The sequence below is a fragment of the Schistocerca cancellata genome, chromosome 5, assembly GCF_023864275.1.
Source record: "Schistocerca cancellata isolate TAMUIC-IGC-003103 chromosome 5, iqSchCanc2.1, whole genome shotgun sequence".
Lineage (NCBI taxonomy): Eukaryota > Metazoa > Arthropoda > Insecta > Orthoptera > Acrididae > Schistocerca > Schistocerca cancellata.
In genome coordinates this window covers 227,032,761-227,058,712 of record NC_064630.1, presented here as the reverse complement: position 1 = coordinate 227,058,712, position 25,952 = coordinate 227,032,761, and the positions used below count along the sequence as shown (strand labels likewise).

At 38.7% G+C, this 25,952-nt stretch overlaps 1 protein-coding gene and 1 long non-coding RNA gene across 24 annotated transcripts in view; one reads left to right on the top strand and one right to left on the bottom strand.

Annotated features, from left to right (window-relative positions):
• LOC126188850 (uncharacterized) overlaps positions 1-2,355 on the top strand; it is a 69,835-nt gene extending 67,480 nt beyond the window's left edge. The window contains exon 3 of the long non-coding RNA XR_007537865.1: positions 2,272-2,355. This is a non-coding gene — a long non-coding RNA (uncharacterized LOC126188850). The remainder of the gene's footprint in view (positions 1-2,271) is intronic.
• LOC126188844 (uncharacterized) overlaps positions 1-25,952 on the bottom strand; it is a 2,133,693-nt gene that overhangs the window by 2,041,723 nt on the left and 66,018 nt on the right. The window lies entirely within an intron of this gene.

Below are 25,952 nucleotides of genomic sequence, written 5' to 3'. Positions count from 1 at the left end.
AGATGGGAGACAGGAGGAGCAGGAAGGGTGAGTAGGAGGAGGAGGAGGAGGAGGAGGAGGAGGAGGAGGAGGAGGAGGAGGGTAGTAGAGGACACCTGAGGAACAAGTACAGCAATCAACTTTGCAAGTGTAGCTGTGGGTGCTGACCTGAAGACCTGCACTAATAATGTTTCATAGAGAAAAACTGATCACTATAGTTAATAACTGAACTTTGAAAAAAATAAAGTGTGTTTGTTAATGTAGTGTGGTTTGTGAGGAACTTTCTGAAGCCAAGGGAATTCCCCCAACATCAGTATTCTATATTCTGACAAATTATTTCAAGAAGAGAAGAATTTCTGCAGGATGAGTCCCACACTGTTTGACTGTTGAAAAGAAGCAGAAATGCTTGGACATTGCAATCTTGCTCAAACAATGATTTGACCATGAAGGCCAAGGATTCTTGTGTCGAATTGTCACTGTTGATGAAACGTGAGCTAGAGACTTGAACCAGTGTTGAAATCACAGTCCAATAACTGGAGGACTTAATTCTCCATGTCCAAAACAATTTCAACACATGCAAGCAAATGATGATTTTTGCTTACAATCACCACTGACAGCAGTGTATCATTGTAACTTCATTCAAAACCTGCACAGAAAAATGCACAAAACCCAACCTCAGTTGCTCAAGGCTGAGCCACTCATTCTCCATGACAATGCTTACCCACATATTGGCAATGCTGTAGACCAAAAGCTGCATGAATATGGATTGGAAGTGTTGCCACATCTTCCCTACAACCTGGACACATGTCCACCAGACTTTGATGTTCCCAAAGTTGAAAAAACATATGCATTGACATCATTATCTTTCTCTAGAAGAACTTTCTACCACCACTACCCGAGCCATTCAACAAATGAACAGATGTGGCATCATGGATGAAATAATAAAGCTTCTGAGATGTTGAGATTCAGTCATAGAGAAGCAGGTAGACTATATTGAAGGACTGTGAAGTGATATTTAAAAAATAAACAAGTAGAAAATAAAAAATAAACATGTAAGTATAAAAGAAATTAATGTGCATTATTTATGAAATGTCCCTCATAATATTGTCAGATCATGTTGATTCTCTTTGCAATGCTGAAAGTGCTGTCCAGTGTCCACATGAAATTAAGTATATCTAAAGGGAAGATGGCAGAAAGAAGCAAGAAACTACTTGGTACATATGGGTTTATATTTTACTTTGTAAGAAAAAATTTTTACAACTACATTTTGTACATGTGTCTATTACACTACTGAGTAGGTAAATTTGAAAAATGAGAAACTGCAGGACAGCTGCTTAATCCACTCTCTTTTGTTGGGTATGCAACCGGTTTTGGAACACTTTGTAAGACTGAAAATGCAGGGCGCATGGCACCTGCTACCGATATCTAATTTTTTTTACTGAAGTTTATGTAAATATTTGTAATTTAAATGCTTTCTTTTAATAACTAAGGACATTGCTTTGCTGCATGTGTAATTTTAGGTAGAAGTTTATTGACATTTCATTGTATTTATCTGTGTCTTACTGTGAAACTTGTAAGCTCTGTGAAAAAGCCAAAGAAATTGTTATTTGCATCAACTATCAATGATAATAGCAGTGCTTGTGCATTGTAAAATCTTTGGGTATGGAGTTGCTGTGCAGAGAGAGGGAGACGGGTTCCAGCACTTGTAGTTTGTGGGGGCGGGGTGTTAACGCTCTCGCAGTAGAGAGTACAATTTTCAGCAGCATCATGTACGCGCACCGGCCAGATGTCTAGTAGCAGGAGTATGGACAGTGGAAGGGCAAAAGAGGCTGTATTAATTACGATTGCCCGTTCCTGCAATTAGCCATGGTTCACAAGATGCTACAGTCTTCAACAACAGCAGCAGTTCCAGCAACACAGTTTCATCGGCGGCTCCGAGTTTCGTCATATGCACAGCACTGAAGTAAGACTGTTCATTGGTAGGAAGTATTAACGGCTAACCCAGCAGCACAACTAAATGTGGTTTGATTGATAAAATTTATTTAAACAATAATCAGTTAAACTCAGGGACTGTGTCCTCATTGCCCTCAGACATTGTTACCAAGTAGGGTCCTTATTCCTTTTTTTCCTTATATACTAAGTGTCATAAGAAACAAATTGAATAGTTACAGCGAGTTTATTAATGAATAATTTCACTTTTAAGAATTTTAGCCTCAGTCTACTTTCAGTTAACTGTTGTACAACAGAGGCTTCAGTATATGACTATAAATTAAAGCAGTTTCATTTTTCAAGTTTCAGAATCAATCACTGGAAAAAATCCAAAGCTAAAGAAATGCACAAATTAAGAGTGCAGAAGTTTTACCATATAGCTTGGAGCACTTGGCTGTTTGGTTTGGTATGTATTCCAGTATTTAATTCTGTTCAAGTCAGTAAAAAAGGCTCAGTTGTTCAGACAATAATATGAAATCCAATTGGCAAACTAAGTAACTGCAAAGTAAAAAGTGCTTGCTTTTTTTTCGAAATTTCTTTGATGACCTTATGTTGAGGTCACTTAAAGTCATTGTTCACATAACGAAGTTCAATACTAACATACAGTTTAAGTGCATATTTTCAAATCACTACTCAATTGCCTAGAGAGAAAAAAAAAAGAGACAATGTGACACCCTTCAGTTGCCATGTCAGTGTTTAATAATACATGTCTTTTCTTTCCCATCATCTTGTACAGGAATTTAGCTGTAAATTGCCCTAGTGGGCTGGCGACCATTAATTATTTCCTTTTTCATTCATTGGTGTAATTTTTGGATTCATGACCATGGTACCCCTTTTCTGTCCAGTGTTGTTCGTAAGTGAATATACAAAATAACTCATTTTTTCCAAATTATAGCCCTGTTCAGTTAAATTCATTTTTATTTTTTTAGAAGACTTTTCCATCAGAAGGTCAGTTGTACACTTTCCTCCTACTTATAGTATTACTTCTTTCGGAGATATAGCCTTATCCAATTAGTAAAAATCCTTTAGGCATACACGCGATCCATGATCATATTTTATATTGCAAGCAGGATAGGCCAATTAGTAAGGGGAAGGTTACAACTTAAAGTTCCTTTTTACTCCTTTCACATGGAGCCTTTAGTTTCATGATGATATTGGGGTGAGAATGACCTCAGGTGATTAAGTGATTCTATTTTTTACACAAGAGGATAGCAATTATAAGTGTTCTGAAATCATTGTGTACGTAATAAAACATTGTGGATTATCCAACTGTCCATTGGTTTCTTCACTTTTTAAAATGGACCCGTACAGTCACGGATGCCCCAGAGAAAAGAGCTCTTTGTGAGTAGGTAAACATATTTCACATGGACAGTTGTCTAATGTATTTCATTGGATAGTGTGCCTGAATTATGTGTTCAACATACTGTATAATGGTTGTCAGGTGATGTAATATTATTTGGGCAGCATTATACTTGGCAATAATTCAAGTTATCTATAGCTTGATCCTCCACCCATGAACCATGGACCTTGCCATTGGTGGGGAGGCTTGCGTGCCTCAATGATACAGATAGCCGTACTGTAGGTGCAACCACAACGGAGGGGTATCTGTTGAGAGGCCAGACAAACGTGTGGTTCCTGAAGAGGGGCATCAGCCTTTTCAGTAGTTGCAGGGGCAACAGTCTGGATGATTGACTGATCTGGCCCTGTATCACTAAGCAAAACAGCCTTGCTGTTGTGGTACTGCGAATGGCTGAAAGCAAGGGGAAACTACAGCCATAATTTTTCCTGAGGGCATGCAGCTTTACTGTATGATTAAATGATGATGGCGTCCCCTTGGGTAAAATATTCCGGAGGTAAAATAGTCCCCCATTCGGATCTCCGGGTGGGGCCTACTCAAGAGGATGTCATTATCAGGAGAAAGAAAACTGGCGTTCTACGGGTCGTAGTGTGGAATGTCAGATCCCTTAATCGGGCAGGTAGGTTAGAAAATTTAAAAAGGGAAATGGATAGGTTAAAGTTAGATATGGTGGGAATTAGTGAAGTTGGGTGGCAGGAGGAACAAGACTTTTGGTCAGGTGAATACAGGGTTATAAATACAAAATCAAATAGGGGCTATGCAGGAGTAGGTTTAATAATGAATAAAAAAAATAGGAGTGCAGGTAAGCTACTACAAAGACCATAGTGAACACATTATTGTGGCCAAGATAGACATGGAGGCCAAACCTATTACAGTAGTACAAGTTTATATGCCAACTAGCTCTGCAGATGATGAAGAAATTGATGAAACGTATGATGAGATAAAAGAAAAAAGTGAAGGGAGACGAAAATTTAATAGTCATGGATGACTGGAATTTGACAGTAGGAAAAGGAAGAGAAGGAAATGTAGTAGGTGAATATGGATTGGGTCTAAGAAATGAAAGAGAAAGCCGCCTGGTAGAATTTTGCACAGAGCATAACTTAACCATAGCTAACACTTGGTTCAAGAATCATGAAAGAAGGTTGTATACATGGAAGAACCCTGGAGATGCTAAAAGGTTTCAGATAGATTATATAATGGTAAGACAGAGATTTAGGAACCAGATTTTAAATTGTAAGACATTTCCAGGGGCAGATATGGACTCTGACCACAATCTATTGGTTATGAACTGTAGAGTAAAACTGAAGAAACTGCAAAAAGGTGGGAACTTAAGGAGATGGGATCTGGATAAACTGAAAGAACCAGAGGTTATACAGAATTTCAGGGAGAGCATAAGGGAACAATTGACAGGAATGGGGGAAAGAAATACAGTAGAAGAAGAATGGGTAGCTTTGAGGAATGAAATAGTGAAGGCAGCAGAGGATCAAGTAGGTAAAAAGATGAGGGCTAGTAGAAATCCTTGGGGAACAGAAGAAATACTGAATTTAATTGATGAAAGGAGAAAATACAAAAATGCAGTAAGTGAAGCAGGCAAAAAGGAATACAAACGTCTCAAAAATGAGATCGACAGGAAGTGCAAAATGGCTAAGCAGGGATGGCTAGAGGACAAATGTAAGGATGTAGAGGCTTATCTCATGAGGAGTAAGATAGATACTGCCTACAGGAAAATTAAAGAAACCTTTGGAGAAAAGAGAACCACTTGTATGAATATCAAGAGCTCAGATGGAAACCCAGTTCTAAGCAAAGATGGGAAAGCAGGAAGGTGGAGGGAGCATATAGAGGGTCTATACAGGGGCGATGTTCTTGAGGACAATATTACTGAAATGGAAGAGGAGGTAGATGAAGATGAAATGGGAGATATGTAACTGCGTGAATAGTTTGACAGAGCACTGAGAGACCTAAGTCGAAACAAGGCCCTGGGAGTAGACAACATTCCATTAGAACTACTGACAGCCTTGGGAGAGCCAGTCCTGACAAAACTCTACCATCTGGTGAGCAAGATGTATGAGACAGGCGAAATTCCCTCAGACTTCAAGAAGAATATAATAATTCCAATCCCAAAGAAAGCAGGTGGTGACAGATGTGAAAATTAACGAACTATCAGTTTAATAAGTCACAGCTGCAAAATACTAACGCGAATTCTGTACAGACGAATGGAAAAACTGATAGAAGCCGACCTCAGGGAAGATCAGTTTGGATTCCGTAGACATGTTGGAACACGTGAGGCAATACTGACCCTATGACTTATCTTAGAAGAAAGATTAAGGAAAGGCAAACCTACGTTTCTAGCATTTGTAGACTTAGAGAAAGCTTTTGACAATGTTGACTGGAATACTCTCTTTCAAATTCTGAAGGCGGCAGGGGTAAAATACAGGGAGCGAAGGCTATTTACAATTTGTACAGAAATCAGATGGCAGTTATAAGAGTCGAGGGACATGAAAGGGAAGCAGTGGTTGGGAAGGGAGTGAGATAGCGCTGTAGCCTCTCCCCGATGCTATACAATCTGTATATTGAGCAAGCAGTAAAGGAAACAAAAGAAAAGTTTGGAGTAGGTATTAAATTCCATGGAGAAGAAATAAAAACTTTGAGGTTCACCGATGACATTGTAATTCTATCAGAGACAGCAAAGGACTAGGAAGAGCATTTGAACGGAATGGACAGTGTCTTGAAAGGTGGGTTTAAGATGAACATCAACAAAAACAAAATGAGGATAATGGAATGTAGTCGAATTAAGTCGGGTGATGCTGAGGGAATTAGATTAGGAAATGAGACACTTAAAGCAGTAAAGGAGTTTTGCTATTTGGGGAGCAAAATAACTGATGATGGTCGAAGTAGAGAGGATATAAAATGTAGACTGGCAATGGCAAGGAAAGCGTTTCTGAAGAAGAGGAATTTGTTAACATCAAGTATAGATTTAAGTGTCAGGAAGACGTTTCTGAAAGTATTTGTATGGAGTGTAGCCATGTATGGAAGTGAAACATGGACAATAACTAGTTTGGACAAGAAGAGAATAGAAGCTTTTGAAATGTGGTGCTACAGAAGAATGCTGAAGATTAGATGGGTAGATCACATAAATAATGATGAGGTATTGATTAGAATTGGGGTCAAGATGAGTTTGTGGCACAACTTGACTAGAAGAAGGGATCGGTTGGTAGGACATGTTCTGAGGCATCAAGGGATCACCAGTTTAGTACTAGAGGGCAGCATGGAGAGTAAAAATCATAGAGGGAGACCAAGAGATGAATACACTAAGCAGATTCAGAAGGATGTAGGCTGCAGTAGGTACTGGGAGATGGAGAAGCTTGCACAGGATGGAGTAGCATGGAGAGCTGCATCAAACCAGTCTCAGGACTGAAGACCACTACAACAACAAAATATAGCTTGATTGTAGTTACAATGCAATTTTCTATAAAATTTCTTGAAAGAAAACTAAATTTATCATAATTCATTCACACTATAGGCCCTTCCCCTCACAGAAGTGATCCTAGCAATGCAGACATGATACTGAAGCTACTAGAATTATCTGTCAGGCGATTAAGATGAAACATACAACACTGAGACTATGAGAGCCACTTTAGGTTTGTGTCATGTGTGTTGAAGAATTATCCAGACATGACAAAAGTTGAACATGATGATCATGAAGTAAGAGAGTAAATCTTGGCACAGAATATCAGCTTACAGAGAAAAGCCAGGCAACACCACTTCCTTATTACTTCTTCAGATACAGCATACAACTCAGCAGGAAACCTCTGATATTGATCCTGACAAGTGTGTCATGTGGTACATACCAGATGAATTATATTAACTTATTACTGAAACTTCAAATAAATATGGTATTCATAAAAACAAAACGCAAACAAACATCAGGTGATTCAATACTATGACTTGTGATGAAGTAAAAACTTTATTTGGCCGCCATTTAGCAAAAAATGCTATGAAAACCACCACACATGAGAATACACTGTCCCACAAAGAAGTGAAACACCCAGAAGATGTGGCTGGATGTCAGTACAACTCCATAAACCTACACACGATTGGCGGGTATGTAAATGATTAGGACTGTAAATCCCTGTAACAGGCAAGGGTATATTGGAAGTATTAACTGAGTCAGGTGTTGAGTGACGACTGTGAAGATCAGGGAGATGCTAAGTACTTGTCTGAAGGAGAATTATATGGGGCATCATTTTGTGTCTCCGTTTGGCTGGGTGGTCAGATTGTGCAATTTCCAGGTTTTTGGTGCATTCACGTGTGACAGTGGCCTGATGTTGGATTGCATGAGAATTTGAGAGCAGGCATACTTGTCGTCAAGGTCAACAGCTTCTGACCACCACAAGGGAGTATCACTGTATTGTGCACTGAGCACCTGTATCTCCTTCACACCTGGGCTGCAACATTATGTATCATCCTGCACCATTAGTTGGAGGCTATCAACAGCTGAAATGGCTGCCACTAAAACCAGACCATAAATGACCTCATTTAGAGTGGTGTTGCAGGGAGTATGGGACTGCTGATAAATAGTGTAGCATTGTGTATACCAAAGAATCATGGTTCCGTGCTACCCTGAATGATTATCATCAGTGAGAATGGTGGCAATCTTGGGAGAGGTCCTATCCTTGTAATGTTTTGGAGAGATGTAGTGGTGTTTCTCCTTGTGTTATCGTGTGGGGAGCCATCAGGTATGACATGAAGTCACAGGTGGTAATGAATGAGGGAAGTTTGACAGCAGCACAGTACACCACAGACATCCTCAAGTGTTACCTCTCATGGGACAGTATAATGAAGTGCACTGATGGCAAGTAAAATCCCCAGATCTGTCCTTGATGAAAGACATGTGGGACCAGCTCAAATGTCAACTCCGCCCCAAAGCCAGGATATAATGAATCGGTCACAACAGTTGAGGGCTGGCTAGCCTCAGAAGAGGATACAAAGGCTTTATGACATTCTTACCAACCAAAACAGTGAATGCATTCAGGCCAGAGGGCTGCAACAAAATATGGATCGGTGGGCTCATGGTGCCAAATTCTTTATAAATTGGACTCAGTTTTGCAGTCACTGTAATAACATGACATAGCCTCTCAACTTGTGAATTTTCATTTTTTTTTCCCCTCTTCAGCTTCTGGATGCTTCACTTTTTTTGTCAGTCAGTGTGCCAAGTGTAGAAGTATGGAACTGGAATTTGGTTCCTATAGGTACACATCTGTTATTTGAAACAGTTAAACAATACTTTATTCAAAATAATCTCCATTGCTATTTATACATTTCTCTCACCTCTCTTGCAGGCAGTGAATGCCACTCCTGAGCCATTTTTGTACATTTTCATATGAACTGAAGCATTGCTTAGTGAGAGAATATCCCAGTGATCCAAACCTGATAAATGGACAGAGCCAAGTCTGGAGAATAAGCCACATGCCCTAGTATTTTCCAACTAAACCCCTCGATCTTTTCCCTGACCCATTTTGCTGTGTGTGATGGTGTGTGATCATGGAGAAATATGACTGTGCTGCCTTTTTCCATATTCTGATAGTTTTTGATGTAATGCTCAAGTTAAATTGATCACTTGGTGTTGGTAGCAATCAGTGTTAGCAGTTTCACCAGGTTTTAGCAGCTCGTAATACATGACACCCTTCTGAAGCCACCAAACACAGAGCATTGTCTTCTTTTCAAAGTGATTTGGTCCTGCAGTGGATATCAATGGTTTGCCTGGATTCAATCATGACTTACAATGATTAGGATTGTCAAAATATATTCATTTTTCATCACCTGTCACTATTCAATGGGGAAACAACTTCCTTTTATATCTGGCGAGCAGTATTTCACAAGTGGTCTTTCTATTTGCGTGCTGTCTATCATTCAGTTCATGCAGAACCCATTTTCCCACTTTCTGCACCTTTTTTATAGCTTTACACCAAAGAGAAATGGCTTTCTGCATCACATTCAATTCCTTTGTGAGTCCCTGTTCAGTTTGAGTATCATCTTCATCCAGTTGGACCTTGCAATTCATTGTCTTCAAGCATTTTTGGTGGTTTGCCAAGCTTGTTGTTTCTCCTGTCAAAATAGTCACTTTAAAATTTTTTGAACCTCTCAAAGCACTGTGTTTTCCCAAGAGCACATTTGCCAAAAGCTTTGACAAGTATTCAACGCCATTATGCAGCAGTTTTCTTCAAATGATAACAGAAAACCAATGCTGTCTGCAAATCATAGTTCATAGGTACAAAACTTGGCATGTTTATGGGTTTGAAATAGGTATTGATGAATGGAACTTGGGTTACTGTGTGCTGACATTCGTCATCAGCCGTTACAAGAAGCAGATGTCACTGCAGACATGGTCTCACGGGCCCTACAGTGACAGCTAGCACCAGTTATATGGAAATTCCAGTTTCATACTTCTGCACCAGGTATATTAGGATAATACAAGGCATATTCAGAAAGTAAGTGTACTAGATTCTTCTTCTTCATCTTCTTCTTCTTCCTCCTCCTTTTTTCCAGAAGTGTATTTAAAAAAGAAATTCAAGATACTGATATACTTGAAAAAGTGTATTTGAAGAAAAAACGCAGAATATTGTTGACACACTTATTGACTATTTTTCTACAAAACTGCCATCCCATTCAATGCAATTGGTGAGCTGTTGCATGAGCTTCTCCATGTCCTCCTCGAAGAACTCTCCCTTCATCTCCTTCCCCCCACTTCAGAACCTGTTACTGCCCCCTTTAAATGAAAATTTGATATCACTCATGTGTTCCTTCACAGAGGTTAAAGATGATAATCTGAAGGCACCAAATCAGTAGAATATGGGCGAGGGGCTGCTTCAAAACGTGCAACAGGGTGTATATACGGACAAGGAAGAAAAAAATCCCCGATTTTTCCCAGATTTCCTGGTTAAAAATACAGTTTCTCCCGGGTGAAAACACACTTTTTCCATGTTAAATGACAGTGGATTTTCCCTCAGAATTGTAAAACTTGTCAATCCCTTGAATGGTTATGTTTTTATACATGGGCGTGGAATTTCTGGGAAAAAAAACATGTTTTGTAAAGATCTTTCATGGGCAGCAACATGTATGCTGCATATTTTCGTATTACAAAAGTATAAATTTGAATTCCACCAAACACCTTATGTTACTTTCAGAATCATTGAAATTGAGATTGCGATGTGCTTTGTAAGCCAGTCATAACCCATGTAATGTGATCTCGCCAGCTGATGACAGTGGATATTCAGACCATAGGACATGTGATGTACTCAGCCAATAGCAACCTCACTGTTAAGTAGTGCGAATACACAAACAGGAAAAGTTAATGTTTTAAGTTAATATACATACTGTTGCTACTAGAAAAGCTAATCTTTCTTATATAATGTTGATCTTTTTTGTGCTTGTTACACTTTAGGATATATCACATAAATGTACCAGCAAAATTTTTAGCTAAATCCAGTGACTTGTGCTCAAAGTTTTCCACAAATAGATTAGTTACCAGAGGGGAGAGAGGGCATCCCATAGTACTACATCAATTTACTCATAATAACGACATAGAAGTATGATTTTGTGGGTTCAAAATTCCTCTAAATGGCTCGTCACCAAAGAGTTGACTTTTAAATGAGAGTCAAATGCTCTGTGATTTAAGAAATTCATTGTACATTCGCACATAGTCCAACTTGCATAAAAGGAAATTTACTTTTAAAGTGACACTTTTCAAACCACCATTCGCAATATTTTCCCACAACATGTTAGGGACAGGTTCATTCCAGTAGTTGTCAGAGAGCGCCAGATAACAGTTGCCACCACACTTGCTCAGCTACAATGATGCAGGAAGCCCATATGTTCATACATGTAAAACATTAAAAGATCTTACATTATGTCATAAAAGAAACAAGACATCAGAGTGTACTCCAAATGCATTGGAATTTCGTGAACCATACTAAAATGTGCACTTTTAAATTACATACTTAAAGTGCACATTCGTATGTCCAGATTCCCAATGAAGTAGGCCTCAACCTGATATTAAGCTTTTCACTGTGGATGTAAATTTTCTTGGAGTACCAGTACTGTATTGTCTCATGTTTGGTTCTTTATTATGGCATAATGCTACTATGTGTGCTAGAAGATGAAAACATGCACTTGAAATGCAGCGTGCAGTTGAAATTAGCCAATAGTGTGGAATTAAACACTTAGTTTCAAAAACATTGACTGCCTCAGGGGGAAAGATTAATAAAAGCCAAATTTCTTTAGCAAACCGACAAAAATAACTTCATTGTTCTGCAACGCAATTAATGCTTGACTGTCAGAAAGGTGGAAATAAAATAAAATCTGAAACTAATAACATACTTTAACCGTCCATAATTATGTGAATGTATTTTAATTCACTAAATATTAATTACAACAATGTTGGTCATTCGCAAACCTAATCAATCATATAATCAAACAGCAATTGGCATTCACCTGTTCGGCTTTACTCCACTCGGCTCATATAGCCCCTTTCCCTTTTGCATGCAGGAAAGTTTATTTCTAGACACGATGAGGATTCCCCTCACATAGACATCACGTACACTATGCACACATTCAAAAATAAACTTATGATTCATTCAGAAATCATCTTAGAATGTGTTCAAAAACCAACAGGGATGCGTTTCAAAATCATATGAGTAATCGATAGAGCAACATGCGATAGATGCTAGACACTTTGTGAAACAAGGTTTTTTTCCTCAAGAATATGATTTGCATGCATGAATCTGTCAGGTTGGGTGCGGGAGTAAAATTTTTCCCAATTGCATCTAGCTGCTTGCTGCGAATGCTTACACAGATAACAACCCATATTTCTGTAGACAGAAGTGGGAGAGGTACTACTCATCGACTCAACAGCGCATGCACATGAGCTGGCTCATAAATGCAAACAGTTGTGATGTCACACTCATCGGAGGTAATTTGTTGTTTTGTTGTTATGAAGCATTCCATAGTCTCCTTAAAGCCTTTGACACATTTTGCTGTTGGCAGATGCTTGTACGAGCACTGTGTTTTGTTATTGTATATGGCACATTTCCTTTGCAATTTAAGTTTTATTTTCATTTTTTTTTCTCAAGTTCATGTTTTATTGCTGCAGTATTATTCTGCACTAGCAGGATACAGTTACTATCCTTTGTTAGATTATCAGTTCTTACCAGTAAAAATTACAAAAAATTAACTGAAAACTAAAACAATGAAAAATTCCCAGAATTCTAAAAAATTTCCGGATTTTTCTCAATTTTCTCCCGGATGAAAAAATTCCTGAGTTTTTCCCAAATCTCCCAGTTGTCCCAGATCACACACACCCTGCACAATCAAATGAGTGCAAGAGTGCATTGTTGGCTAAGGCTGTGTGAGGACAGACATTGTGATGTAACAAGCATACTCCTCTCATCAGCATTGCCTTTGTTTTGTTTTGAATGCTTCTTATGAGTTTTTAGGGTCTCACAATGTTGTTGTGCATTGATGGTTCCTCCTGAGGCAGAAATTCAACCAAAATTATGCCTGTTTGGTCCCAAAACACTGAGGTCCTGATTTTTTGTGCAAAATTTGGTTTTGAATTTTTCGGCTGATGGGGGATTGGTGTGTCACCACTGTGTCAACTATTTTTGGCTCAGGCATGTAATGAGCCACCAACATTTCATCTCCAGTCACAACAGAGATCAGAAAATTCTCTCCTTCCCATTCACATTGCTCAAGAAACCCACAGGCACTAGTGACCCAATTTTTCTTGTGCTGTTCTGTCAACTGTTTTAGGACTCACCTTGCATACAGTTTCCAGTATCCCAGTGTTTCTCTGGGTGTCTTGTATAAGAGAGTTCTGGAGAGTTGTGGACACATCACAGAATTATCATCTACTGTCAATCGGCGGTCTTCATGAACAGTTTCCTCATCTTTTGCACCAACTCTTCAGTCAAAACAGATCTTTCACTCTTCTGTTCATCATGAACATTTTTTCTTCCTCCACTAAACTCCCTAGGCACTTAAGCATACTCATTCTGTTCATAACACCCTGCTGTAAACCATTTTGATTCGCAAAAAAATTTCACTATGTGTTATTTCATCCATGAGTAGGAAAAACTGGGCTCAATTTGGGCAGGATCAACATCTTTCATACAGTTGGACACCACAACATGAGCTTGTGTACTACTGTATTCTGGCTATGCTCACTGTCATCAGGGGATTCCCTCTACCACTCAGTTTGGGGGGGGGGGGGGGGGGGGGGGAAGAAAAAGAAAAGAAAAAAAAAACAGGGACCTATTTCCTTTCTTGACATGCCTCGTATATATGGCATACATATATTTAACAAACGATTCTTTCCCCCACATGAGAAGTAATTTACAGTTGGTAAACAGTTTGGAATGACCAGTCAGTTGTCAAGATGTGTTTCAGTACTGCACCAATATTCAATTCAGTTATGAAAATCAGCCTACAATCCCATTTGGGAAGCAAATTTTGTATTGAGAAACAAATGATTTGATTTCATGTGGAACTTAATGTGAAACAATATGTACAAAAGCTTTACTCTTGGGCAATTAAGGCTAGTTTTGTGGGGAAAAATATTGATACTTTATTTCCATATGGAAACAACGTTATTGAAAGACATCACACCCATCTTGCCTTGTGTGTCCTTCTAATTCTCTGTAAGAGACTATCTTCTTCAGGCTATGAATTATACTTTGATGACTATTTTTCATAAATTGTTTTGTTGCACATACCGAAAATGGAGAAAGGTAAGCATGAGGAAGAACTGCTTTAGGCATCTTCTGAATATACGTATTCGGTAAAGAATGCAAGGCGAAACCAACGGAATACAATGAAGAAGTCGGCAGTCTGGATTATGATGGTATGAAATGACTTGACAATAAAGCCATTATGCTGATCTCCAGCTGTGTAGGAATAGAGAACTTGGGTTGTATGAGTAGATAGCATAAGAAAAATGGAAAATATTCTGAAATCCTAAGGCCTGAAAATGCCAAATTTATAACCAAAGTGCAATAATTTTCAATTTTTAATAGCAAATTGCAGTGCAAAACTGTCAAAATTCATAAAATGCGAAGAATAACAGCATTCATTAAGTAACATGAAAGAATTAAACTAATTTGAACTTATAACATTTTCTCACAAGAAACCTACTTGTCCCAGGGAGATGGGTAAGCACCACTCGAGTCAGAGTACACAGCATATGGTACATAAGGTAGTTTTTATGATGTTAAAAAAATGAGTGAATTTTTTGTAATGGGTACCTAGTCAAAGTTTTAATTTTTTAAGGGGGGAGAGACAGAGAGGTAGGTAGATAGATAGATAGATAGATAGATAAAGAGAGAGAGAGAGAGAGAGAGAGAGAGAGAATCCATTGATAAAATAGGCCTAGAGTATTTTGTGTTAATTCATCCTCTGTGTTCAAAGGGGAACAAGACTGCAAAAATCCTTGCTGAGTTGGTACAGATGTAATGGCAACAATGTACTCTCATGACATAGTTAATTCATTGGTCCAGATACATCTATTGAGATGCAACAGATCTGAATGATGATGAATGAAGTGGCAGGCCGTCTCCCTGAGGAGATCCAGGAGAAAAAAAGTAAGGGCTCTGCTGCTCAAAGACCAGCATATCACACTCAAGGAAATAGTGCAAAAAGTGAAAAATCATTCCTAGGTCAGTTTTGAAAATCTTATATCCCTAAAATCCTGCGTGGAATTCTGAATATGTTCGAAGGTCACCACCCACTGAGTTCCTTGGTGCACACAGCCATTCAAGAAAGGAAGAATGTTGCAGCTGTCTCAAGCCAATTCAGGTGACCTCATTACCTCCTTTATCACTATAGATGAGTGTTGGGTGCATCAGTATGACTCCACTCCATATCACCAAAACAACAAGTGGAAATATGTGGTTCTACTACCACAGAAGAGGGTGTGTACCCAACCATTATCAGGCAAGCAGATATGGTTTTTCGATTCAGCTGTAGCGCTCAAAATGATCAAGATAATTTCTTGTCTGCCTGAGAAGGGAAAACAAGCAACCCCTGTAGTTCAATGGACAGGAGTAAAACTGGCAACCTGAAGATATTCTAAGAACAAAACAGGTGGTTGCAAGACAATAAATGTTGAACAATATAGCTGATGTGGTTTTCATTAATCATTAAACCTAATCACTTCATCTATAGCTGTTACATTGCAATCTCTCTCTACAACATGACAAGGAAATTTAAATATAACCTTCTTTGATTATTTCCTTGGAGTGTTCTGTCACTGGATTTGTGGTACTGAGCAAGGTGGTGCAGTGGTCAGCACACTGGACTCACATTTGGGAGGACAGCAGTCCAAATCCCCACCCGGCCATCCAGATTAAGGTATCCCAAAATTCCCCTAAATTGCTCCAGGCTAATGCTGAGATAATTCTTTCACAAGGGCATAGACGATTTTCTTCCCCGTTCTTGCTTAATCTGAGCCTGTATTCTGTCTCTAATGACCATTGCCGACTAGATGCTACAATATAAACTTTCTTCCTTCTTTTGTGTCTGAGGCATGTGGTCAATAAATGCCTATGTTTACTCTGTTGTGAAGTCTTGTCCTACATGAGAAGTTGTACAGTAAAAATAGTCTACCAGCATTTATGCTATACCACATGGTGAAGCAATTAGAACATCATTTAGTAGTAATGCAGTTCCTATACTCAGTACTCTTCCTTCCAGTGAATTAAAATTTTAATCTCAGCTGTGATAGTGCATTAGCTTCAGTGCTACAGATATACTGCCAGATATTTGAGGAACATATCAAACTTTTATGTTCTCACCTGCTTCTGGGCATTCAGAATCTGAACTAGTGTCTGCTTGTAGGCTGAGTTTGATCTCTTGTCAATTTCAGTGAGGGCAAATTCTGCAGCTTTCCTTACACCTTCTTCACTCACGTCTGCATCTGCAAGGCCCCCTGGAATTGTCTAAGAGAATAATTCACATACAATTAGGAACATATATAGATCACTACAAATGTTGATTTTCATTCACAATAAAATTTAGCAACTAACTGCAAAAATCAGATAGTTAGTCTGAACTATACAAAGTAAAGGATTATCTCAAAAGCAAACCAAAAATATTGTTAAGTAATGTTATGTAATTCAGACTATTATGGTGGCTATTAAAGTGTAAAAAATTAATTATAGAAATCTTGCACTGATTTGTTGAGCTGTCTCTTCACTTTTGCACCCACTGAACATTAGGTATTCATTTATAATTTAAGTAGTAAAGACAACAACGCACTGAATAGTGGAGGTGCTGAGTCATCAATAGGTATACAAACAAGTCTGAGAACTTGTTCATGTGGCTATGAATGACTTAGTGCCTCCACTATTCTGTGAGTTGTTACCTTTTCTCCTTAAACTACTTATATTCCATTAAGTACTTTCCATCATCACAAGTATTTATTTACATAGAAATACTCAATATGAGGACCAGGTGAAAAACTCTCAATCCAGCACAAGAATGGTGCACATGTCAATGAATTCTTGATTTTGGTTGACAGTTGATCTTTAACATTAACACAAGTCAGCTGTTAGTTTTCTTGCTGGAATATTTTTATTTATCAGCCTTTCAACAGTCATGTTATGATTTTCATTCAGATGGAGAATTGGAACACCAAACAATCATGTCAGACAAGTATTATCAAGTTGTCATCAGACACTGTGTTTAAAAAAGAAGGAAAAACAGGATATTAAAATATTAGGAAACTAAATTGCAAATCTAACTTCTATAGGCAACAATATGCATTTCAATACATAACATAGAAACTGGCAACTGAACAGAGATGTGCTCACAATGTAAACAAAGGAAATAATAAAACACTTTAAAAATGCAGACAAAGTGGCACACATTGATAAACATCTCAATACCTGTCTATGTTCTTAAAGAATGCCATTTGGATGCACTTGCAGAGCTTCATATCGGTACTGATGTAAAAAAAAATTATTTTGAAAAGTACCCACAAAAGTTTTACACAATTAATGTGATTTCCATAACAACAACTTTTCAAAGAATTTTCTTACCTGGCATCGTGTCTCTCTTCTTTTTTTTTTTTTTTTTTTTTTTTTTTTTTTTTTTTTTTTTTTTAGTCAGCATGAACTTGTCTAACAGTGGTTTGATATGAAAGTTGTTTCATTCGGGTAGTTTAGTATGCAGCAGTGAGCACCAGCTAGTAGTTTGCTTCTCACAACTTGTTTCTGTAGATTGACTTCATCTACCCTGCTTCTAGTGCTGACCTAGTTTATCTAAATCAGCAGTTAAGAAATTTTTTGTGGTTTTCACTTTAAGAACGGTTTCTCCAAAACTATATTTTATTTTGAGAATATTTTTTACTTTATGTCTGTGATTAAAGAGTGACCAACTTCATATTATTATGTAGCTGACTGTAGCCTTCAATTCTAACAATTAGAGCACAGATATGTTTCCATTGTAACTGCCTCTCCGCGTTTGTTAAATTGACGAGTTACTGTGTTATGCGTTGAAATAAGTATAGTTGTGTACAGAATTTTGTTTTTCTTGTAATTTAGTTCCGTAGTATTTTGCTATCCCCCTTTTCTTTCTTTTTAAACAGCTCATCTGAAAATGACTTGGTAAGAAGTCAAGACCAGTAATGTTACCTCTCACATGACACCAGGTTGAATTATATAATAAAAAATTATAAGATTGTCTCTGTGGGAATATATAACAATTTTAGACATCTGTGTATAACAAGTTTCTCCTTCATTTTCAACACTTAAGAAATGGGAAGACTGTTGTTATTGTTTGACCTCAACATGAACCAGATTCTTACAAACAAATAAAAGTAACAAAAATGAATAAAATACTGGTGATATATAACATCAAAACATCTTGCTGCAAATGAAAATCAATGGCTACAAATAGCAAATACAAAGTGTTTAATAAGGGACTAAATCAATTGGTAACTCTATTTTGGTTGCAATATATTTTAACAGACCTAACATGGACATGAAAACATTGTTTAAAAATACTACAAATTTAATGAATGCATTAACAAGCCCTTGCAGATATCTGCAAAAATCAGATGCATACAATCAACTGTCTTTTAAGGAAGGAAGATGTGGGAATTAAAGCAAAGAAATAAGAGAAGGGATAGAGACATCAGAAATGAGACTTCAGTGATAAATTGGGGAGTGATGATTTCAATAGGGAACTTAATGACAAATGAAGTACATAACTACCAAAAACAATGACATTCACATTTACAATGGATGACCCAAAACTCTCTCCACTGCAAGCATGCTTCTATAAATTCATAGGAAGATGACACATTGACAATTGAGAATAAGATAACGTCAACAATTTTATTACTATCAAAATGGTCCCACACCATGACCCTCCCAGAGAAAAACTGTTGCATGGAATAAGAAGAAGAAAAAATAAGCAGCAGAATACAAAATTATGAGTTCTTAAGTTCTTACCATGATTATCCACTTGAAGCTGCAACCAGAAATGGGAGTGAGGAGGTAGGGGGGGGGGGGGGGGGGGGAGAGAGAAAACAACGAAGTCTACATTAAGGCATTTATTGACTAATGACTAAAAGTTCATAAAATGGGTGATGCCATAGGCTTATCAGCAGAAAGAATAAGATATACATTACTTATTGAATTAACAATGAGAAAGTTTCTGAAAAAAACTGGGGGTCAAACTTTCTCCATATACTGCGTGTTTCATATGATTTGTTTGATCAGTATAAAAACTGACTCTTAAGAATATAACACATCAATGAGATATTGCTTTCACATATTAATTAAGGACCTAAATTTAGCATTAAATTAATGTAACTGCATTCAGTCAAATACATCATTCAAGTTTATCCCTACCTTACTCCTCTTGTCTAGATTTATCAGTACTCACTTGTCTCCTTCTCACTGACTTTGCAGAGCAGTCTACTTGTGTAACCTCTCGCTTATTTAGCCATAGCCTGTCCCATACATTTACAGTGCAGACTTGGTTACTCTGAAATGATAAAAACAAGAAAAAATAACAATGAAAATGAAGCTGTAAATAGGTTTTATGTGGCTGCTAAAATATGATGCTAATGTGGAAGGGGCCTCACATTGGTGTATATTTGGGCTTGTGTCCTGCAGTATACTGTGACAGTTTACATTACTTCCATTTTGTAGACTACTGGCCATTAAAATTGCTACATCACGAAGATGATGTGCTACAGATGCAAAATTTAACCGACAGGAAGAAGATGCTGTGATATGCAAATGATTAGCTTTTCAGAGCATTCACACAAGGTTGGCGCCGGTGGTGATACCTACAACATGCTGACATGAGGAAAGTTTCCAACTCATTTCTCATACACAAACAGCAGTTGACTGGCTTTGCCTAGTGAAACGTTGTTGTGATGCCTCGTGTAAGGTGGAGAAATGCATACTATCACATTTCTGACTTTGATAAAGGTCAGATTGTAGCCTATCGTGATCGCGGTTTATTGCATCGCGACATTGCTGCTCGCGTTGGTCAAGATCCAATGACTGTTAGCAGAATATGGAATCGGTAGGTTCAGAAGGGTAATACGGAATGCCATGCTGGATTCCAATGGCCTCGTATCACAAGCAGTCGAGTTGACAGGCATCTTATCCGCATGGCTGTAACAGGTTGTGCAGCCACATCTCGATCCCTGAACCAACAGATGGGGATGTTTGCAAGACAACAACCATCTGCACGAACAGTTCGATGATGTTTGCAGCAGCATGGACTATCAGCTTGGAGACCATGGCTGCGGTTACCCTTGATGCTGCATCACAGACAGGAGCGCCTGCGATGGTGTACTCAACGACGAACCTGGGTGCATGAATGGCAAAATGTCATTTTTTCGGATGAATCCAGGTTCTGTTTACAGCATCATGATCATCACATCCGTGTTTGGTGACATCGTGGTGAACGCACATTGGAAGCGTGTATTCGTCATCGCCATACTGGCGTATCACCCAGCATGATGGTATGGGGTGCCATTGTGCCATTGGTTACTCGTCTCGGTCACCTCTTGTTCGCATTGACGGCACTTTGAATGGTGGATGTTACATTTTGGATGTGTTACGACCCATGGTTCTACCCTTCATTCGATCCCTACGAAACCCTACATTTCAGCAGGATAATGCACGACTGCATGTTGCAGGTCCTGTACAGGCCTTTCTGGATACAGAAAATGTTCGACTGCTGCCCTGGCCAGCACATTCTCCAGATGTCTCACCAATTGAAAACCTCTGGTCAATGGTGGTTGGGCAACTGGCTCGTCACAATACGCCAGTCACTACTCTTGATGAACTGTGGTATTGTGTTGAAGCTGCATGGGCGGCTGTACCTGTACACACCATCCAAGCTCTGTTTGACTCAATGCCCAGGTGTATCAAGGCCATTATTAGGGCCAAAGGTGGTTGTTCTGGGTACTTATTTCCCAGGATCTATGCACCCAAATTGCATGAAAATGTAATCACATGTCAGTTCTAGTATAATATATTTGTCCAATGAATATCCGTTTATCATCTGCATTTCTTCTTGGTGTAGCAATTTTAATGGCCAGTAGTGTATGTTGCCAAACAGAGGAAGTGGTTCTGATGTGGTATTTATCATTCTTTATACACACATAAAAAAAAATTTTGCATCACCCTGGTTGCCAGAACTCTTGAAGATAGACGTTGACTGTGGATATTGTTTCACAGACACAGTCCCTTTGGCTGTTCAGAGATGTCACTAAACTCACCCAAATACGTCAACAACCATGCATGAGCAGCACCTATTAGATGGAGGGGATCCAACAGCCAATCAGTTCCAGTCATTCCACCAGGAAGGAGGTACACGGCCCATGTTGTCTGTAGTTCAGCCATAGCTAGACAGTCAATACCGCAGTTTGATTGTGTCCGCTTTGTTACTTTGTGACAGGAAGGCCTCTCAACAAGGGGTGTCCAGGTGTCTCGGATTGAACCAATGCGATGTTGTTCGGACATGGAGGAGTTACAGAGAGGCAGGAACTGTCGATGACATGCCTCTCTCAGGCCACCCATGGGCTACTACTGCAGTAGATGGCCACTACCTATGGGTTATGGCTTGGAGGAACCCTGCCAGCAATGCCACCATGTTGAATAATGCTTTTTGTGCAGCCACAGGACATTGTGTTATGACTCAAACTGTGCGCAATAGGCTGCATGATGCGCAACCTCACTCCCGACATCCATGGCAAGGTCCATCTTTGCAGCCATGACACAATGCAGCGTGGTGCAGATGGGCCCAGCAACATGCCAAATGGACTGCTCAGGATTGGCATCATGTTCTCTTCATCAGTGAGTGTCACATATGCCTTCAACCAGACAGTCATCAGAGACGTGTTTGCAGGCAACTCAGTCAGGCTGAACACCTTAGACTCACTGTCCAGTGAGTGCAGGAAGGTGGTGGTTCCCTGCTGTTTTGGGGTGGCATTATGTGGGGCCAACATACACTGCTGGTGGACATGGAAGGCACTGTAATGGCTGACGATAATTGAATACCATCCTCCGACCCACAATGCAGTCTCAAAGAAGATGCAGAGGCACAGATACCAGTCACGAAATGTATGCAAGGCATAAATAAGTTGCTAACTAATGAGTATGAGACTTCATGTATAAAAATGGATATTAATGAAATGGTGTCTTCCTTAATAACTTTTGTTCCCACTGCATCCCAACATACATTGCACTGCAGTGTTATGTTGAATTCAATGAACTGTTTGTAAATTTTTACCTATTAATTTCCCCTTAAAGCAAGATTATTCAATTAACATTACATAAGGGTGAAGTGTTGCTATGTTAATATAAGTTGGCACAAGAATTTAATAAAAATGTTTGTATCAGATTGCTCATTTGTTGATGATATACACGGGAGCAGAAACTAATGCACAATAATTTTTTTCTCCCCTGGTATGGCAGCTGGAATCTTGAAATTTCGCAGTGATATAGTCTGAAGTTTGTACTACATAGGGTAGTTTGTTTTCATGTGTAGATCCAGCAAGAGGAGCCTGAACTATGAAAAAATGGCTTGCACATTACTGTCATGAACTTGTTGTGTAGTTCAATATTTGTGGGCTAAAGAGCATAAACTGTGTGAAATGCACAGGGATATAAGTTACATTGTTGGCAATGGCTGTATGGGTCATGTGGTGTGCATTCTTCCAAGAGGGCCATATGTACATCAGTGATTCACCACACTCCAGGTGGACTGAACAGCTGCAATCCCACAGAATGCTGGTGCCACTGAGGCAGCAATTTTGAAAGTGAGGCACCTGCAGTTATGAACATTGTTGCAGGAGTGCAAAATTTCCTATGGCATGATGTATGATATTGTTCATGACACATTGAAATTAACCACAAGGGCCAGTGAATGCTGACAACATCAGATCATTTAACGCATTATGCTGTAGAAGGGCATGACTTTGTGAATGGAATCGTCACTGGTGATGAGCTGTGGGCATACCACTACAGGCTTAAAACCAAGCAGGCCTCTCTGGAGTGGAAGCATGCTGGTTCCCAGTATGAAAAAAAGTTCAGAGTGACTCAATCAGCTAGGGAAGTTCTTGTGACAGTGTTCTGGAATATGCATGGTGTGTTATTGGTGGACTTTGCAGAACACAGGACCATTGTGAATGCCGTAGCCCTCATTAAAACTTTGGTTAAGTAGCATTGTGTCCTTCATGACAAACGCCACAACTTTAATGATTCTTCATGACAATGCTTGCTCCCATGTTGCTGCTCCTGTTCATGAGAAAATTCCCAAATTTGGGTGGGAGGTGCTCCAGCATACACCATATAGTCCAAACCTTGCATTGTTGGTCTTTCATTTGTTTGTTCCCATGAAGAAATTCCTGACTAGGCTATGCTTTGCAACAGATAAAAAAGAAAAACTGTCAGTATGCAGATGGCTATACTCAACTAAGTGGACTTCCATGAACAGGGTATACTGAAACTGTATCACAATGTGAGAAATGTATTGAGAATGTAGGTGGCTATGTAGAAAAGTAGGTAAAAGTTGTAAGATCATGTATGATTGTTTTTGGTTATTTTTTTGTTTTGTTACATATAAAATCCCCCCCCAATGAACCACTGACCATGCCGTTGTGGGGAGGCTTGTGTGCGTCAGTGATACAGACGGTTGTACCGTAGGTGCAACCACAAGAGAGGGGTATCTGGTGAGAGGCCAGGCAAACATGTGGTTCCTGAAGAGGGGCAGCAGTCTTTTCAGTAGTTTCAGGGATAACAGTCTGGATGATTGACTGATCTGGCCTTGTAACATCAACAAAAATGGCCTTGCTGTGCTGTAACTGTGAACGGCTGAAAGTAAGGGGAAACTACAATCGTAATTTTTCCCAAGGACATGCAGCTTTACTGCATGGTTAAATGATGATGGCATCCTATTAGGTAAAATATTCTGTAGGTAAAATAGTCCCCCATTCAGATCTCCAGGCAGGGACTATTCAGGAGGACATCATTATCAGAAGAAACAAACTGGCTTTCTATGGATTGGAATGTGGAATGTCAGATCCCTTAAACAGGCAGGTAGGTTAGAAAAGGACAGAAATGGATAGCTTAAATATGGGTATAGTGGGAATTAGTGAAGTTTGGTTGCAGGAGGAACAAGACTTCTGGTAAGGTGAATACAGCTTATAAATACAAAATAAAGTGTAATGCAGGAGTAGATTTAATAATGAATAAAAAATAGGAGCATGGGTATGCTACTATGAACAGCATAGTGAACACATTATTGTAGTCAAGATAGTCATGAAGCCCTTGCCTACCACAGTAATACAGGTTTATATGGCAACTAGCTTTGCAGATGATAAAAAGGCTGAAGAAATGAATCATGCAATAAAAGAAATAATTCGAATATTTAAGGGAGATGAAAATTTAATAGTCGTGGGGGACTGTAATTTGATAGTAGGAAAAGGAAGAGAAGGAAAAGTAGTAGGAGAACATGAACTGGGGGTAAGAAATGAAAAAGGTAAGATGAACATCAACAAAAGCAAAATGAGGTAATGGAATGTAGTTGAATTAAATCAGGTGATGCTGAGGGAATTAGATTAGGAAATGAGATACTTAAAGTAGTAAATGAGTTTTGCTATTTGGGAAGCAAAATGTGTGATAACTGTTGAAGTAGGGTGGATATAAAATGTAGACTGGCTATGACAAGGAAAGCGTTTCTAAAGAAGAGAAATTTGTTAACATAAAGTATTGATTTAAGTGTCACAAAGTCTTTTCTGGAAGTATTTGTTGAGTGTAGCCATGCACGGAAGTGAAACATGGATGATAGCTAGTTTAGACAAGAAGAGAATAGAAGATTTCAAAATGTGGTGTTACAGAAGAATGCTGAATATTAGATGGGTAGATCATGTAACTAATGAGGAGACACTGAACAGAATTGGGGAGAAGAAGAATTTGTGGCACAACTTGACTAGAAAAAGGGATCAGCTGGTAGGACACATTCTGAGGCATCAAGGGATCACCAGTTTAGTATTGGAGGGAAGGGTGGATGGCAAAAATCATAGAGGGAGACCAAGAGATGAATACATTAAGCAGATTCAGAAGGCTGTAGGTTGCAGTAGTTATTCAGAGATGAAGAGGCTTGCACAGGATAGAGTAGCATGGAGAGATGCATCAAAACAGTCTCTGGACCTAAGACCACAACAACAGCAACAACAACCTATAAAATTATTGTGTGTTACTTTCCTCTCTTCCCTCATATTATGTTTCAACAGCCTTACAGAGCTACAAATACAAAGTACAGAGAATGGATTTGTGAAGATCATTCCATTTCCATTATTTTCTTCAAATCTGTTTTTACTGTTGCAAAACTCACCGATCCTTCCCTCAGAGTGCACTCTGAATCAACTTTGTTGCTTCTTTTGTCACAGGTGCTGTCACCGACTTCAAGCTGCAGATGGTACAAGGTTTCGGCGAACACCTGAAGCAAATTTCTTGTTAGTAAACCTGAACAATGTACAATATACAAAGCACTGCTCCACATCTTTTAATGTGTATTCAAAAGTTACCATCAAAAGTGCAATAACCATTTCTATACTATGAATAAATATTCTGTGGACTCATCTGTTCACATATGCAATGTGAGACTGAGATCTGAGGTGGGGCATCTGTAACCTATATAGAGTGATTATCTAAGCTTTAGAAAAAATCAATAAGAATAACTGCCAATCTAAGCTGAAGTCAGTCCTGCAGGGAGTATTTCATTAGATATAATGTACTAATTGTATATTTTGTATGTTCTTAAGACATTCATAGGCATGATCCAAAAAAATATAGAAAATAGCATAATGATTAGAGACATTCACCATTACAGTACATGTACCAGAGATGATTATTGTATGATACTGAATAACAAAACGACCATGGGTCACAGCCATTTACTGCTGGAAGAAATTTTTTTAACAGCCTGCTATATAATATAAAGCAATTTCCTGTAAATTTTAGTAAATATTTAAAGATCTATTAACCATAACATCAAATGCCACTTTTTTTGTCTTCCTCCCTCTCTAACATATATCCATCAT